General features: G+C 45.2%; 1 protein-coding gene across 2 annotated transcripts in view; it reads right to left on the bottom strand.

Annotated features, from left to right (window-relative positions):
• Apba1 (amyloid beta precursor protein binding family A member 1) overlaps positions 1–9,192 on the bottom strand; it is a 206,192-nt gene extending 197,000 nt beyond the window's left edge. The window contains exon 1 of one of the 2 annotated variants that reach the window (XM_051146264.1): positions 8,978–9,192. The gene's annotated coding sequence lies outside the window, so the exon portion shown is untranslated. The remainder of the gene's footprint in view (positions 1–8,977) is intronic. The other variant, XM_051146263.1, reaches the window with a different exon arrangement.
• Between the last annotated feature and the right edge of the window lie 2,847 nt (positions 9,193–12,039).

Raw genomic sequence — 12,039 nt, 5'->3', positions numbered from 1 at the left:
ATACACACATGCTCTATCACACACATACTCTCTCATACTCAGTTACATACACATACTCTCTCACACACTGTCAATCACACACACACACACACACACAAATGACGTCATCATAAATGAGCATCTAGCTTGAGCAGATAAAGTGAGAAATTGTTTTGAGGCCAGAAAGACAGAAGAGACTTGGGGACCGGGAGCAATCTAACCTCACTCCTACCTATGGACCTCAGGATATTTTCCTTTGCCTTGTTCTGTAGCTTGTTCTGAGAAAACCAGTGTGGGTCTCAAAGTTCCATCCCAGCTATAATTCTTCTGCTAATGTAGTTTTGGAAGTTGTAAAATTAGTAGGATTTGGGCATGTGGATGCCCAACACCTGGCACTCCTTCCTGTTCATCTGCTTGTAGTCATTGTACTGAGAACACGCTGAGATTATAGAGAAGGGTTTCCTATGTATGCCCATTACCCGACTAGACAGCCACAAATTGTGCAATCGTTCCTGAATGCAGATTTGAGCCAGGGATGCAGCTCATCGGTAGGATGCTCGCCTAGCATGTACGAGGCCCTGGGTTCAATCCTCAGCAACGCACAGGAGATTCAAGCTTTTGTTCATCCCATCACTATGGAAACCTTCATCTACAGACCAAGTTCCAGCTCCTTCAGAACAAAGCTTCCCCAGGTGTCAGCTCAGACAAACTGATTCTTATATTCCCAAGTCATTTGAAAGAAAAGTGAATATAAAAAGTATTTCCACAACTAGGAAAAATACAGTAAACTAAAATTAGAATTCAGTATCTGACTTGAACATCCAGAGACTACATGGAAGCAAGCTAGGGATGAGGGGAAGGGGTCAGGAAAGAGCTATGGGGAGGGAGGAGCCCACCCCTCAGGAAGCCACACTTTCCTCCAGAGTCACACTCCCAGGAAGCTACCAGACCTAGCTAGGATTCCACCCCCCCCCCATTCCATTTTACACACTTTTCAATACTTTGCATAACTTCTTCTTTTGGAAATAAAATATATACTAAAAAAATAACACACACAAATTTTCCCTTTCTGAGTGTTGTGACATCTACACCAAATACCCAAATATGTTAATGATTTGAAACAAACAGAAAAGCCCTTCAGATATAAATTATTTCATATTGTAAGGAAATAAATATTCTTCTGACAGGTTTAATATAATGGGGCAGTGTGTTTTACACTGCGTGTCAAGACCCGTTACTGCTGACATCAGTTTAGCATGTTGGCAAATAATGAAAAAATAGAAGCAGAACAGGGCAGAAAACTGTGCATCACATTTAGCAGAAGACTGATATTGTTGCACATACTTGTTTCTGTGCTGTTTATGCATGAGTGTACTCACACAAATGCATCTAACAGTGCCGTGGTAAGTTGTATTCTTGCTAAGAATGATGGTCCAAAGCAGGCAGCCATCATTACAACCGAATGCGAATCACTGCAGTACAGTCTAGTAGAGTCATCCTAGTCCATTACATAGAGAAGTTAGGTGGTAATTACTCTTGTTAAATGGCATCTCTTGAAGTGACAAAACTTCTCACTGCATTAAAATATGCTAAAACTTGGACTAGATTGACATGCCTGCAATCCTAGCTACTAAGGGAGACTGAGGCAGGAGAGTGGCTAGTTCAAAGGCAGCTAGGGCAACATCATAAGATCCTGTCTGCAAAATAGTGCTACTATATGCAGAGAGAGGATACTTAGGTATCCCTTGTCAAGTATACGTCTTTAAATTATATGTAACTATTCATATATGTAATATACTATATAGTAAATAATATGTAAATCTTAATAAATAAATGTCTCTATTAATAAATAATAAACTATTAATAAATAAAAAAATCAATCAAGAGATGCAGAATCATCAAAAGTCAGACACACAGATCCTTACATAATTTGGAAGATGAACAATCACTTCTTTACAAAGCAAACCAGTGTTATTTTTCACGGTACTTGTACACTAATGAGTACACCATAGGATGCAAGAGGAAGCTTCCAGAGAAACCTGGCAGGCAGAGTTGGCTTTGCCACAATCATATCTTGACAACTTCTCATGGTCACTTCACAGACACCAACATGAAATGAAACTGCCATTCCAAAAGAGTAAAAAGCAAAAACAAACAAGCAAACAAAAAACAAAAATTAAAGTTTAGGACAGAAAAAAAAATCTGCTTTATTTTTGAGTGCTTACAAAGCTTCCCCCATTTTGAAGCGCATTCTCTTAGTTACTTTCTCCTGATTGTCAGAAACGCAAAAGCCTATTATTACCCGTGAGACAATTGAGATTGAAACTCAAGCAAGTCATTAATGCAGGGGTGACAGCAACTGACTTTAAAGACAGAGGCCTTGTCTACAGTGGATAAGCTGTAAGCCTGCAGGCTGCATGAAAAGCAACAGTGTTCCAGGGGCTGCCTGACAACCACGGAGAGAAAAGAGCCTGAACAGTACAAGACAGAGGCTGCTTATGAAGGTTGTGTGATTGACATGCCATAAACGACTGTGTCCATGAGGAAAGGAGACCAAGAGCTAATGGTAATTGAAGTAGAAATTCCTGGGAGGAGCTGTGTAACTTCCTCTGTTGGATGTTCTGCTCTGGCCACGGGGAAGCATGGGTTGGGACATCATGATACTCCTGTCGGAAGAACTAAGAATTGAGCTCAGAGTGGCAGCATTTTACAGAAAGGCAAGTGGTGCCATATCCCAACAAGGAAGGAAATGGGTATACACACAAACTGGTCTCGTGATAATACACTGCGACGCTGCCCTAGTTTGTTTTGGGATACTCAGATAAAACACTGACCAGACCAACTTCAGAGAGGAAACGGTTTATTTGGCTTACACTTGCCCAGGGGTGACACTGCCCACAGTAGGCTGCGCCCTCTCTTATCAACCATTATTGGAGAAATGCCACATAGATATGCCCATAGGCCAATCAGATGGTTCACTATACCCAGGTGACTCTAGTTTATGTCCACAAGTTGACTAAACTACTGAGCACAGAAGTTAGAGGCGTATGAGAATAAATGATCCCACAATGCAGGACAATAGATGTACTATTTCCAAATTATTAATTTTACATAATCAACTTTAAACATATTCAAGTTAATTAACACGTTAGGTATAAGCAGACACTTTTACTATCTACATTTATTAGTAGAAAGTATATATTCAAAAAGCCATGAAACCTTTTTCAAAACCTTCTTTTTTCTGGAAAACTTGGGGCCATCTTATAATCAAGAGTGCTTTACACATGAGAACTGAGAATGGTGTGCATCTCCACTGCTGAGTGCTGTCAATGGCTGCCTCGTGAGCAAATGGAATATGGGCAGCAATTTAAATCCCTATACTAAAATTCCAATAATTGCTGTCAAACCAATATATATTCTTTTGAGACGGGGTTTCTCTGTGTGACCTTGGCTGTCCTGGACTCACTTTGTAGACCAGGCTGGCCTCGAACTCATAGGGATCCATCTGCCTCTGCCTCCCAAGTACTGAGATCATAGGCATGTGCTACTGTACCCTGCTACCAATTCTTAATCCATTAAAAAATTTTTTTTCTTATTGTGTCTCTGTGCCATATGGAACAGAGCTCTGGGCCTCCTCAGACCACTTCTGAGTCTATCTACAACTTTGATCGACTGTGCCCAACACACCGCTTGGCCTTCCAGCTAGTTCATTCTGTCTGCTTTTCTGCTGCGGGCTTTTCTCAGCGCTTCTGAGCAGTGCTTGGGCATACACCAGGAGCCTGGAAGTGCTGAGGTCTTACCTCTATAGGGGAAATGGTGGGAAAATGCCTCCGGGCTCCCCCATCCTCTGATGAGTAATTGTAAGTTGTGGTGCACAGGTCAGTTGCTCAAAGCAGTGACCTGCTTATTAGCTCAATCTCTTATTGGCTTGCTTTTTCTCTTTGTCTTGGGTTCTTCACTCTCAATTTGTATTTCTTGGTCTTGTCTTCCAAAGAAACTATCTGGAGTCAAGTCTTTGCTCCAGGGTCTAAATGCATAAACAAGCTCAGTGTCATATGGAGATGTGCTGTCCTCCTTTGGAAAGCTGACTGCAGAAAGCAAACTAAAAAGAGTGTTACACCCTCATCTCTTATACCTGGGTTGTGAAAGTCATTGGAAGTGTCTGATCTGATGGCTGACAATGGATACTTAAAGACCTCCTATTAATACAAAGAGTTGTCCGACGTGTTAGGGGGTCTAGCTATTCGAACAAAACGGAGTTCTAGCCTGGAGGACTTGAAGCGTGTATGTGTCCAGAGGGGAGATGAGACTATCACATTTAAAAGAGGATCCAGACCTCAGAAGGGGGTTGCTCTGGCAGACCAGCAGCTCATCGCTACCTACAGTCACTCCTCAGGCTTTCTAACTTTAATATGTTTGGCTGAGAACACGTACCATTTCAGAAGCCAGCATCGCCTCTCAGGTCAGTGCAATTTGGTACAAGGTAACAGCCTTGTGGGTGGCAGATTTAATACTGAAAGACAAAGCAGATGTCTCTGCGTGGCTGCTCCCTCAATCAAGCAGGACACCTTATTTCCAGGTAATCCACAGAACCCAAAGGTGTTTCCCTGACGTCCCTTAATCTTGCAAAGTGTGTTCCCACCTGCAGTCCTTCTCTCAAATGTTTCCGTGACTCACTCCCTCTGGTTTTAAAGCCTTTACAGTGCTCTCTGGTTACCCTATATGACACCATCCCCTCTGTCATCCCACTGCATTGCCTCCTGTTTTATTCTCTTCCCCCGCCCTTCCTTCTTTTCTTGTATTTGTGTATGTGGTATGTATGTATATACATGTATGCATGTTGGCATGTGCATGCATGAAGAGGCTCTAGATAGATGCTGGAATGGTCCTCATGTGCTTTTCTACCTTATTATTTTTGAGGCAAGCCCTCTTAATCAAGGTTGGTGATATGGCTCATCTCTGTGGATGCTCGGGGGACCCTGTCTATCGCCACCACAGACACCGGGCATTTATGTAGGCTCCGAAAATCCGGACTCTGGTCCTCCTGCTTGCACAGGAAGCACTTTCATGACTGAGCCTTCTACCCAGCCCCTCTCCCCACCACTCCATCCTTATCCATACATGATATACAGCGCCACCTGTTTATCCCCTTGCAGTCTACTTCCGCTAAAAGCTTTGTTACCTTAGGGGCTCTTCCAACTCCCATGTCCCACGTCTATCCTTGCAGCTAGCCTGGCCCAGAGAGGGCGTTTGATAAATATTTGTTAAAAGTACAAACAGATTTCAGATCTCAGAAGCTATATGTGATTTATTGAAAGAAATTAATTTATTCATGAATTCATGTGACAAAATATATGGGATGCTTATGATGGGCATGGTGCTGGGTAAGGTGTTTTATTTGCATTTTGAAAGGTCAACTTTGAGCCGGGCATTGGTGGCTCACGCCTTTAATCCCACCACTTGGGAAGCTGAGGCAGGTGGATCTCTGTGAATTCGAGGCCAGACTGCTCCACAAAGCAAGTCCAGGACACCTAAGGCCACACAGAGAAACCCTGTCTCAAAAAACAAAAACCAAAAAAGCCAACTTTACACTTCACTGTATAAGCCATATCTTACTATAATATATAAGAAAAGTTTATCTTTTAAAAAGCTTTGTTTTTCTCTATTGTTTTATTACAAGTATTATTCATTGAACTCAAAAGTCCCCAAGAGAAAGTTCTCATGGGAAAGCCTTCAAATGAAGTTTTAGACAATCCAGGCAAATTAAAAGTAAGCATTCTTTCCATGGAGAATAAGGGACAGAAATCCCAATGAATTTAACAATATTGAGTGCTTACTATTGCAAAAACTAAGTAGCTGTCAAAGCATAATTGACAACTTATTGATGATAATTTGACATAAGTAACAAAGCCTGCTGCTTCCTCCATAAATTCAAACACAGAGGCCCTCCTTGCTGAGCCATGGTCATTCACTCATGCCAACTTTCCAAATTGCCACAAGTGTTTGTTACTGTGCTGCTGGCCTCAACGTGCCTGTATCTTTTCTAAGACATTATAACCATATTCTTTTCCGTCCATCTCAGAATTCCTGTTTCCACCTCCAGAAAAAAAAAAAAAAAAAAAAAAAAAAAAAAAAAAAATTCCTGTTTCCATCTCCACTCAGTATGGCCCACCATCTTGAAAGCTTTTTCATCTTAGCTTCCTGCTTCCATCCCCCTCCCATCCCCCTCCTATCCCCCTTCCATCCCCCACCCATCCCCCTCCCATCCCCCTTCTTCTTAATGAATTCACACCCAAGCTTATGAAGCAGGCTTCCTCCCCCCTGCTGTGCCATTGCTTTGATGTATCGCCCTTTCCTTCAGCACCCAACTTATTAAAGTACAGGTCCGTTTTTCCCTGCTTGCTGTTCTCTCCATCTCTTCTTCCTTGTGCCATAAAAGCCCAATTTCCCCCGTGGCACCATGGTTTATCCCTTTTGGCACTGCAGGTCAGTTTTCAAATGTCTTTTATTTCCAACTCTACTGAAAGAACAAACTTTTAAAAAGAGGCTCATAATAGAAGGGGGAAAAACAGCATTAAAAAGCATTAAAGCTACTTTACGTGAAGAAAAGGCATTCGCGCAAAACAAATGGCTTGCTGCAGGCTGCACAGAACGGCACAGCCATTTACCAAACCGAATTACAGATCCGAGCTGTACCTTTAACCTCACCAGGCCAAATGTTAGAAAAGCAGGGCTTGGCATTTGAAATTTTTTTCTCATTTACATGAGAAAGGAAATCAGAAATTCCCAAGTCATCGATTGTGCTGCCATGCAATTCTCTAATCAGGCTAATTGTTAGTAATTTCTAATAATCTTGAGCTTTTTTTTTAAATAAGGAATTCACATATATGGTTTTACTTGCAAATACAGAGATGATAACTTTTTTTCAAGTAAAGAAACCAAAGCCTCTTAGATGATTTACATCCATCAGAAAGAGACATGGCTGAAGCAGTAAGAGAGTAAAGAACTAAGATTCAAAATTCATTTTTATAAATCCTCCTTTAAATCTTGGGTGAGATCCAACAACCTCACATTAATTCTTTAGAAGGCTTGAATTGAAGGACATGGGGAAATTTACTTTACTTTGACAGCTTCCCAAGCACCTGGTCCATATATCATTATTAATTTTTAAAAACAAATGAGAAGAAAAAATTATATATGGATAGGCTTAGTTTTATAATTTTCAATGTATCAATGGTATAATGCAATCTTTGTCCCCAAAACAAATTTTTTTCAATTAAAGAAAAAGAAAGAAATCTTTGGTATCAATATGTTGTTCACGTATTTGTATAGCCTTGAATTGTGAGAGGCTTCTCAAAGAGACCCAGGGCAGCCCATTTGGGTTCTGCCAGCAGCTCAGTAGAATTTAAGGTAATTGTCACTAAAATATGTCCCAAGTAGGCTAATCCACTCATACGGTTTCAATAAAGTACTGAGCTATCAGCATAAAAGCGCATTCACTCTTATGGATACTGCAGGAGAAATACAGAGTCCAGGGAACCAAGCTGCAGTGGACACTCATAGAATATGCCATCTCAATTCCTCTGTCTACCCAACCCTATCTTTATTACGCAGAGAGATTTAAGCATCTATAGTCTCTGAGTGCTTTCCTCTGTCCTGGTTCCTAGACATCACTGGAGAGCCGGACATTTGCCAAATATCCTAAGAGTGAGCTGCACTGGGGAGGAAAGGGGAGGACTTCACGACCGACCCGAGATCTTATCACCATGGGTCTCAGGAGATTTCCGTTTCTAAATGGACCTTCTAACCATTGTGAAAGCTGGGAGAGTGAATGTTACCAGCAGAAATAAAGTAGACCACTTCCCATGGAAAAACACCCAACATTTCCTGGTATGGTCTTTTTCCTTTTTTTTTTTTTTAACCGCCCTCCAAATCTCTCTTTCGTTTTTTTAACCCCCTCCCCCCACCTTCTTTAAACACCTCCAGAGTTTATTCTAAAAGACGAAACACAGAGACTACCCGTAGTTCAGCCAGAAGGTTTTCAGTACTTAAATGTGGAAGAGAGTCTGGTGATAAAAGTTGTGGGAAGAGGAGAGGCAGGTGACCATTAAACAGCCTTCTCTTTGGGTTAGACAAGCGATAAACAATAGAAATTGCAGAGTCAGGCGGTCAGGAGAGGCTGGGAAGTGTCAGGGAAGCTCACTTCAGAACCAGGGACACCAAGGGTCTCAAAAGGTGTAGTCATTAGCCTGCTTCCCTGCCCTGCACCTCAAAGCAAAAAACTCACTTCCACATCCCGGTGTTCCGAGGTCAGGAAAAGGAGAAGTGGGAAGCCTTACTTACACCCAGCCACCCAAGACAGAAGCAGAACAGAAACTGTTCTCAGACTTGCAGGGTCAAAATAACCAATTCTGTCCCACAGTGTTAGCTGGTGGCATCAAGTCAGGAAACGCTGATCGCTGGATGTGGGACGCAGTTTTTGGAGCGTAGATCCAATTGCACGCTACACACTCTTACATGGGATTTTACAAACCCGGCCTTACCCTATTGCCTCCCTCCACACTTCACACACCAAGTGCATCCTGCCCACCTCATGGTTTCCAACATCAGTCAGCCAGAGAAGAGGGATCCTAGCGGGGATTCCTGGAAATGTCATCCCCCTACACCTAGGATCTGCCACCTCCATCCCCTTTGCGATTACACACACACACACACACACACACACACACACACACACGCACGCATGCTCCTGCCATGACTGTCATCAGGCCAGCTCCCAAAGCCGGGTATCTCAGCTCGCACCGGACGCCTGGCATCTCTCTGGAACACACCCTTCCCCCGCCTTGCTGACTCCAAGCATTGCCCTCTGGATGTCGCCTGCCATCCCTGTTCATCTGCACTATTGTTCCACGCAGCACCCTTAGCTCTCGAGATCGCCCCTCCAGGAGGACCCAAGCTCCATCCAGGGCGTCCGGGGCGTTAGGCGCCCGGCACTCACCCAGCCCGCCCTGGCGGTGGTACCTTGCCTGACAGCTGGGTCCGCGGGCCCACGGGAGCAGGCGGCGCTAGTGACAGCAACCTTGCCAAGCCTGGGAATAAAACTGTTCTCCAGCCGCTCCCTCCTGCAGCGCCACCATCTTCCCCCGCTGCCACGGGGACCGCAGCCGCCCGCGCCCCGCTCCGGCTCTAGCTCGGCAGCGGCTCGGGCCCCCTCCGTCCACGGCCCCACCCCCTGTTCGCCGCTCGCCGCCTGCTCGCCCTCGTGACGCGCGCCCGGGCCGGGCGGCTGCGACTGACGGCGAGGGGAGCGCGCGCACGCCGCGTGCAGCAGCGCCCCTGCCTCCCACGCCCACCCGCGTGTGCGCGCAGCGCGGGACCGACACGGCGGCGCAGGAGTCCCGCTCCGGCGCGCGTGAGCGTGGGAGGTGTCCGCACCCGTCGTTGTGGACCTGCACGAGTCCCTCCCTCTCGTGGCCAGGAGCCCGGAGTGGACGACGTGGCTGCCTCCCGGGGGGACCCAAGGGGATCTCCACCGTCCTCAATCCCAGGTCCCTAATGCACATCCCGGGCCTGACCTCTGAGTAGAGGGTCTTGCCACACTTAGGACACAGAACCAAGCAACTGCGTGGACGGCTGCGCGTGTCCTTTTGCTAGTGACTCTCAGCTTTCCCGCTCCCAGGGCCTGAAACCCCGCGGCGCCGCGGTAAAGGATTTGGGATTGCAAAGCGGCGCTGCACTATGCATGTGGCCGCTAGGGGGCCCACGCGCGGGCTCGAGCGGAACAAGCTGGGTCCCAGGCCGCCCACCGGGGACGCTGTCCAGTCCCGCCCCACCCAGAAAGCGTCTAGAAGGCGGGGTCGGGAAATGGTCCGCTTGGCTTCGCCGTGCTGGTTGCGGTTGCTAGGAGCTTAAAAGAGTCTTCCAGCCCGGAACAGGCAATCCGCCTGGTACACAACGCGGATCTCGGGAGGATGAGGACCCTTTACATTAGAGACCAGGTGGCAGGTGCTGTGCCTTAATGAAAAGCTGCTCTGTCCCCTGGGGGTCTGGGTTCAGGCGCCAGCCCCACCCGTAATAGGCGATGTGATAGCTACATCCTTTTCCCTCTTCGTGCCAGAGTTCTCAATTTAAAAATTAAGTGTCATATTCCTCTGAAACCTTATAATTTTCAAGTTCCCTCTTTCTACACATACTCTCATCTAGTGAAATGAAGATAAGCCTTGCTTATTCGACCTCAGGAGAGATGAATCTATCACTACACAGACTTTCCATATTAAGCACAGTACCTCCAGAAATATCTTCGGGTGTAGCCTGAAGCATTCTAAAATTCTCGTTTAGCTTTAAAATTCATATAAAATTTTGCATTCTACTCCATAATAAATTTCTTTGCTTTGACGAAGAAAATTATAACTTCTCCTGCCCCCAAACATATTTTAATAAAACTTACAACATATACTAGAAGAATGTACCATTGTTGCTTGTCCTATGACATTCATTATCTATTGTCAGTCAAGGTGCTGTCACGGGTGAAAGCTAGATAGGGTCCTTGTCCCTCCAGAATTCATAGCCCCCTGCGGAAAATGTTACAAAACCAAGAGCAACTGGGCGCTTTCCCACTTAGAAGGTGCAGAGGGATCTGATGATGCCTGGGTTGCCTGAGGAAAAGGCCTTTCCAAGAGACCAGTTAGAAGGAAAGAAAGGTGTGAAGGCCCCATAGGCAGGACTGAAGCACAGGATGCCTCAGGCAGGCAGCAGACACAGCTTTTACTTCTTGAGGAAAAGAAAAGAAGAGGAAGAAGACGGAGGAGGAGGAAGAGGAGGAGGAGAAGAAGATCCTCCCGCTGTGGCAGTTCATCTCTGTCAACCTGATGAGACACTTTAGAGATTCTCTCAGACAAAATTTCTAGATTGATTTGACCGAGCAGGAAGACCCACCCTAAAACGGGCGAACCGTTTTCACAGACTGACTCTAGCCTGGCTATAAACAAGAAATTCAATGGAGCCCAGCATCTGGGTCCTCACTTTGCTTCCTGACAGTGACACTGACGCTGTGACCAGCTACCACAGTGTGCTGCATGCCTGCTCCAGTGTGATGGAGCCTTCCTTCCCTTAGTTGCTTTTGTCAGGTGTCTGGTCACTGCAATTTCAAGAAAAGTAACTACTACAGATGCATCCGCTCCCAGTCCACCAAGTGACTTGCAAGACTGGGATCTGATAGGCTGGTTAGTCAATGCCGTTGGCCTTTTGGGTATTAGTTTAAAATCCGCCATCTTCTGGCAGCAGCAAGAACAAATCCTAGATCCACAAAATGAGGAGCATGAGCAGAAGGGGGCGGGGAAAAAACCACCAACTTCCCTGTGCACTTGTCATAGGGGAAGCCAGACCCTGGAGCTTCTAGCCCTTATCACCTTGTTGGGACAAAAATACCTGACAAGGAACAGTTTAGGGAAGGAAGAACTTAAGTTGGCTCACATTTGCGATGGCATAGTCTTGTCCTTGCAGTAAAGGAATAGCTGCTTTGGAAAAGGATCACATCCAAAGACCTTCTGGGTCTATGTGATCTGGCTGGACTGGAGACACACTCTGGATTACAGTATGATCTGGCCGGAGTACAGACATGCCCTTAGTACATACCGTTAATCCCAAACAATGAAGGTAAGGTTAGTTTGTAGGAGAAAGCAGCCGTGCTTGAAAGTGACATCTAATTGAGAGAAAGATTTGACAGTAGAGTCAGAGATAGGATACACCTAACTTTCAGGAGAATAGGACAGGAAACAGAGGCTACTTAAGAGCAGCACAAGGAAAGAGAGGAGGTTTTTTTGTTTGTTTGTTTGTTTGTTTTTGTTTTTTAAACCAAGAGTTTTTTACTGGGACAGCTTTACAGAGTCAGGATGCAGAGAGAACAAACTAGTCACAGGTGAAGACAGAATGATCTAGAGAATGAGAAGGAGCCAGAAGATTTAAACATATTGGTAGAATTAGTTTGAGACTGGGCAGAGAAATTCGGCCAGAAGCTAAGAGAAACCAGTTTGAATCAGTCAGCTCAAGAAGAGTTTGTAC

Source organism: Acomys russatus, chromosome 5, assembly GCF_903995435.1.
Source record: "Acomys russatus chromosome 5, mAcoRus1.1, whole genome shotgun sequence".
NCBI lineage: Eukaryota > Metazoa > Chordata > Mammalia > Rodentia > Muridae > Acomys > Acomys russatus.
The sequence above is the reverse complement of the archived record's forward strand: the minus strand, read 5'-3'. Positions and strand labels throughout refer to the sequence as shown.